Source organism: Misgurnus anguillicaudatus, chromosome 9 (assembly GCF_027580225.2).
Source record: "Misgurnus anguillicaudatus chromosome 9, ASM2758022v2, whole genome shotgun sequence".
Lineage (NCBI taxonomy): Eukaryota > Metazoa > Chordata > Actinopteri > Cypriniformes > Cobitidae > Misgurnus > Misgurnus anguillicaudatus.
In genome coordinates this window covers 4,777,848-4,784,456 of record NC_073345.2, presented here as the reverse complement: position 1 = coordinate 4,784,456, position 6,609 = coordinate 4,777,848, and the positions used below count along the sequence as shown (strand labels likewise).

The 6,609-nt window shown below is 35.9% G+C and overlaps 1 long non-coding RNA gene across 2 annotated transcripts; it reads right to left on the bottom strand.

Annotated features, from left to right (window-relative positions):
- Positions 1–1,161: 1,161 nt before the first annotated feature.
- Positions 1,162–5,723, bottom strand: LOC141366205 (uncharacterized). Of its 2 annotated transcripts, none has more exons than XR_012371306.1 (5): positions 5,653–5,723; positions 4,995–5,054; positions 4,808–4,898; positions 1,499–1,578; positions 1,162–1,314 (listed from the first exon to the last, which is right to left on the bottom strand). It is a non-coding gene; the product is annotated as an uncharacterized lncRNA (long non-coding RNA). The 2 variants fall into 2 exon arrangements; XR_012371305.1 differs by having other exon boundaries at positions 5,006–5,054; positions 5,653–5,714.
- Between the last annotated feature and the right edge of the window lie 886 nt (positions 5,724–6,609).

The following is a 6,609-nucleotide window of genomic DNA, read 5'->3' as shown; positions in this document are numbered from 1 at the left end:
TAACTGAACAATCCACAATTGTCACAATCACAAAATAATATAATACACAAATATTAAAAGTTGCATACATAAACAATACAATTTAAACTTATAAATATACAGACAGAGAAAGCAATATTAGAGTAAAATAAAACAAAATAAAAGTAACAATGAAAACTACATTCAAAGCAGTACAATGTAATGTAGCAGTGGCGGCTCGTGACTGCTCATCCGAGGGTTGCAAATTCAAAATAAGTGTTCAGAGTGTCATGTGTGTTGCTTGTGTTTTTAAAATATGTGTTTGTTGCTTCACAGAACACACAGAACACATTTTGAAATTGGGAACCACACAAATGACGGGCTATATACATGTTGTGACAAACTTCGCATCGAGTACTCACAAAAAAAGAAGTCACCAGCTGCCACTGTAATGTAGTAAATGTCTAAATAAAATGAACAACAACTATATTGATCTTGCTCTTAAGAAATCAGTCCTACACTGCAAAAAATGACTTTCTTACATAGTATTTTTGTCTTGTTTTCAGTAGAAATATTATTTAAATTAAAATGCCTTTTCTTGAGGAACAAAATGACCCAAGAAAATAAGTCTAGTTTTAGACAAAATAAATAAAAATATACACACACACACACATTAAGTGAATTTGTGCTTAACAAGCAAAAATATCTGCCAATAGTGTGAGAAAAAAAATCCCAAGTTTTCTTTTTTCTTAAAAACTTAAAACACAATTTTCTCAACCCATTGTCAGATATATCTTCTTGTTTAGGCACAAATTATCTTAAATTGTATATTTTTTGTCTAAAAACTAGACATACCTTCCAAGGTAATTTTGCTCATCAAGAAAATACATCCTGATCTAAGAATTTTTAGTTTTTCTACTGAAAACAAGATAAAAATTGTTACAAAGTGATTTTTTTTGCAGTGTAGAATCAATCACAGAGCTCTGACTTGGAATTATTCAAACATTTCTCACTGTAACACTGTAATTTCTCACAAGAAAAGAAAACCGGTTGCATTAAACCATTCAAGTTTCAAAACACATAGACTTGAGTACCGTGAACTTAAATATAGGTGCTTGGCTGCATGTGACTCAATTTGTTTAGGTTCACGCTACCTAAATGTGGGTGCATAGTTGCACAAGACTTGGGTTCACAGTGCTCAAATGCATGTTTTCCAAAACCTAATGATCCAAGGCAACCGATTTCCTTAAATGGTTTGAGTTAAGTTAACTGTTAGGTTTTACATTGTAAAGCATATACTTGTCAGCAAAGGTAACGTTGATGCACCCTCATCTGGACAGACATCTCTTTGGAGCCCTTTGGAAATATAAACGTACATATAAATATTTGGCATAATACTAATACACATATACATATACAGATACACACACACACGACAAATCAAATGACATAAAGTAGTACATTTTAGAAAGTTTACATTAAACTGTACAAAGATACAACAATATATGATCAAAGAACTTCATAATGTCCATCTTCTTACTTGATTTTCTGTGTTGATGTCCTCAGAGTCTCTGTGACGTTCTGCAGCTTCATTACAGTAGGCTACTTCAATAGAGTTGTCTATCAAACACAGAATAAAAATAGAATCACATACATCATAACACATCTATTTACTATTTAACTAGAGCTGCACGATAATGAGAAAATATGCGATATGCGATAGTTCTGTTGGTGGGTGCGATATGCCTTGCGATATGTCTTACTTAGAGAAATTCTTTTTTTATTTGCTTTTATTTTAGCATTTAGATATGTAATGAAATAAAGAGGTAATGGATATTCTAAAGATGTAATAAAAATATGCTATACATGTGACAAAAAACTAGTAATGTGTGACCATAACGCAATACTTTGATTTATTGAATATTTATATTAATTTCATAAATCCAACCACTCCAAACTCTCTTTCCTTTCTCTTTGACATGAACAAAGCTGAATGAACTTGTGAATATGACCCCCTTTAAATGGATTTATTAACATTGTGAAAGGTGTAAAAAGACTAACTTTATACAATAAAATGTATAATATATTAATGATAGACAATGCAGGTCTATGGATTATAAAGTTGATAGGTTTGTGTAGAAGCAGTAAAAGTGCCTCTCTTTCTATTCCTCTGTTGCAGATTAAAAGAGCTTAATCCTTAATTATTTTAGATTCAAAAGTATACTCTATATAAAGTATGTAGATTCAGCTTACATAATGACTGTTTGACAGTTTGAGCTGCTCGTTCAGTACAATGGGCTTAACATTGGTTATTTGCTACCATCTTTGTAACAAACATTGTAGATATAAAAAGACGGTTCATTGATAATAATACTATAAACATGGGAGAAAGAAAGTGCACCGCGTGGCCGTGACTTTATATAAACAAGAGTAAGTTTTCATCGCCATAGAAACTGGAGGTACGCTTGACACTAGGGTTGTGCCGATAGACGATAGTATCGTGTATCGACGATCTTCAGACATATCGCCAATGGCAGGCTTTCATGGCGATAGTCATGACGATAGTTGGCGAATGGTTATTATTATTATTATTATTATTATCATCATAGTTTTATATTATCACCGACAATGCATGCTCTTTTCCTCACATGAGGGTTTGTGGGCTTCACTTTACGCGGAGGGCTTGTAAAGAGAGAATTCCTTCTTGCACGTACCTGAACTTAATGCGCGCGTCTTGGTCCCCTTCTACCACTAAATCCAGCGCGCCGCGTCATGAGAAGCTGCGCTTCTCTCTGTCTCAAGTGCACGCGCTCTCGCATCTATCCGAAGTCTAAACATAAACTAAAGTAGTAATCCTTATGTATTTGTTCAGTTTAATGCGTTTCATGCGAGCTGATGCAAACTTTACTTTTTGTTTAAAATATGACCCGCTGCATATTAGCGCCTCTCTCCTACTCTCGCGTACGTGCAGAGAGCTGCCCTCTTTCCGAAGTCAGATCACTAGGTATTAATCCTGTTTATGATATGCATTTCAATGAGTTGTAGCAACATGTCCCTCATTTTTAATATATGATTGTGTTTAAAATATGAAGGCGTTCCGCTGGACCGATGCGTTTAAAAAGGCACCTCATGAGAGCACCACTGCTTGACACGTGTAGTCTTCTGCAACAGCACTAAATAAATGCATTGAATAGTTTGTATGTGCGGGCACATGTGCGTGCGTGCGCAGATGCATGTTTTTACAGTTATTAAGTAATCATGATAGGGTTTTAATGACACGCTCGCATGGCATCAGTTTTAAGAAGGTTGCGGTCATGACGGTGTTGCGGTCTTGTTTTTTTGTCCACCCATCAAGTGACTTGTTATAATGAGTAAAAATTAACAAATAAAAAAATGAGTAAACTACTGCCCCGACCCCCGATAATATCGTGTATCGCCGATCTCACAGGCTGACGATAGGACGATCTGAAAATAGGGCATATCGCCCAACACTACTTGACACTGCACATGCGCTATAGTGCGTTAGCGCTGACTGACTCTTCACGGCCGTCTCTGATCGACTTGGGTTGAAACAGACCTGGTACCTGAAGTAATTAAAACGGGACCGACTCGGACCCAACTGACCTTTCAAAATATAGACTCGTGTCCTTCCGTGAAGACCTCTAATGGATACAACTATGATCAAGTTCAGGAACATGGAAGGATACAATGATTCAATGTGACAATGAGCTTTGCGTCGCACCTAATTCATCGAGAAACAGAAAGCACGCGAACGCACAGCGAACTCATCAGAAAAGACACAATGTGCTCGCACACAATGTCATTATCACGGACAAAAAAAGACAAAATTTGATGCTAAATATACGTGGGCAGTTGTTAATATACTTGAGAGAGCCCAAGTAAAGTAAGTGTGTGGGAACCACCTTCTGATCTGTGTAATTTGGACGATCTAAGCATGCAACACTCAAATGATAGACACGTAAAATAAATGCAAGTTATCGCAGCTCCCTGCGATATGCATATCGCATACACAGTTATCGCGATACATTTTCGATATATCGTGCAGCCCTATATTTAACCTCTTTGAGGCTGTTTACACTTGGCATTAACATGTGTTTTCGTCGATCGGATCACAAGTGGACGACGTTAATGCCAGGTGTAAACGGTGTTCAAAACGTTTTGAGCTCGTCCACTTTCGACCACTTTCAACCACATTCAGAGGTGGTCGAAACCACTTTCGATCGGATCGCTTTGGAGTTACGGAACGCACATGTGGTTGAATGTGTTCGAAAAGCCACATGCGACCACCTTCTCTCCGCCCATTTATCTAATCTGAGGTATTAAACACAAGTTTTACGTCTTTTTTGACTTCTGGCGTGAACATTCGGTGAACAGCGCTATTTTTAGCCTTTCATAGATAAAACTAAGCGGCTGATCGCCGTAGTTTCGTTTTGAAAGCGTGTGAAAGTTGCGCGATCCTATTTCATCAATTGCGCTGAAAATTCAAAGAAAGCTCTTACATACTCATGTACAAAACACTGTGCAGCATGTTTACTTGCTAAACAAGCAGTGCACTCCGACATAATATTACTTTGCGTCCATATAAACTCATAATTACTCCCGCTCGGGTTTGAATGACAGCAGAGAGACTCGCCCACCGTCTCACAGACCACCCCCTCACAGTATTCAGGACAGAAGCGGTCGAAAGTGGACAAAAGAGACGGATTTAAATACCAGGTGTAAACGTAATGTGTCTCTCTCGTCCACTTGTGATCCGATCAATGAAAACACATCTTAATACCAAGTGTAAACAGCCCCTATGATTTAATAATTTCATTATTAAACTTACATCATTTTGGCCAGATTGCAGTGACATCAATTTCTTCAGTGTCTGGATCAGTCTGATGTTTTAGCTTCCACTGTTACTTCATTATATTTCTCTGTCAAACACAGAATTAAAAATCAAAATCACATACATCATAACACATCTGTTTACTATTTAACCTGTTTTTTTTAAATTGAATGAATAAACTTGCATCATCTTTACCCAGAAACCTCTTCAGCATCCACAAAGTTGACCACAGTGTACATGACCTCTGTAAACACAAACATGGATAGACTTCATATTTAAAAAGATGAAGAACAGCAAACATATTACATTAAAATATATTATGACTCCAAGCTTCTTTACAATTAGCATCTAACGTTAGGTTCTCTCAAAGTGAAGCTGGCTTTGTTACAAATCAATATAAAGCTATTAAAACCGTCTTGAAAAATAAGCAGCATCTACCAGCACTAAAGCAATGAGCTTTTAAACAACAAAAGATCGTCTGTTTATCATTTAAAATAGCAGAGAGACACTTGCTAGCTGCTAACATTTCCAACACACAAGATACTGTTGTTTTGTTTTTTTTAAGCAAAGAAAGTCTCATCTTGGCTTATTTAAAGTTTTGTTTTTAAAAATATAAACATCGAATTTATTCTTTTAAAATCCCGGTTTGAATGTTACTTCGCGTATTTTTAACCTCATGTTTACCGCTGTGTACCATGTATACCCTTAATGTTTTACTGTTTGTGCTTTAAATTCAAACAGTTCTAGTATAAAGACAAAAACGAATCATAGTAAATAACATAATATGAACAAATAGGCAACCGATCAGCGCGATGCAGACAAAGTAATTAAATCAAACTTACCTTACTGTTGATGTGCAAGCAAACAAAGAGTAGTCCAGAGACTCCAGGCTGTAACGGTTCGCGATTTTGAATTTTCCCGTCAAGCCCATATAGGTCAAGCAGTCGCACCTGAAGGGTGGGGCAGATGAGTGGGTGCAGGTGCATTCTGGGAAATGTAGTCCTTTTCTTTGGCGTTGTCACTGCTGTAGCATATGCTGCTGTAGATGTAAACTACGATTTCCAAGGTGCATTGGATGCACTACAATCATTCCAGCCCAAGATCCTCTGCTCGCACTTTATTATATACTTTTATATAATCCGCGTTTTCACACTATGCATTGTTCTTTATACTTGGTCATTAATAAAAAATATTTCTATAAAGTTTATAACGTTGACAAAACATGTTTAGTTGACAAACATGTTAACAGTTATTTTAAATGATGCTCAGATTTTCTTAAATATAAAATCTTTGTGAATCAGCACTTACTTGATGAAATACAAAACTCTTTAAACATGCCTCAGGAATTATCTTTGGGTTTAGTGGATTAACTGCTCATCATTGGAAACATTGAACGTATACCTAAATGAATTCTTACTTAAATATAAGTAAATATAAACTAATGCTGAGTTAAGACATGTAACTTACTGAACTTACTTAATTACAACATGAACTCAAATTAATTTATTGTAAATGAATGCATTAACTAACAATGAAAAACATGTCATGTTAATGATGACTCTTCATTAGTTTATGATAGTATATGCCTTAACTCAGCTTTAGTTCATGTTAAAGTAAAAATACATGTATGTCTTTTATCACTGTGATATATGGACCCTTATTATATTATAAAGTCCCCATCTCTTTTATTTAAATTGATTGATTGAAGACAAACATGATAATATGTGGTCTGACTCTGTACAAGCATGCATTATCATATGCTAAAAGTTACCTCCTCAGATAGACTACACATTGATTGG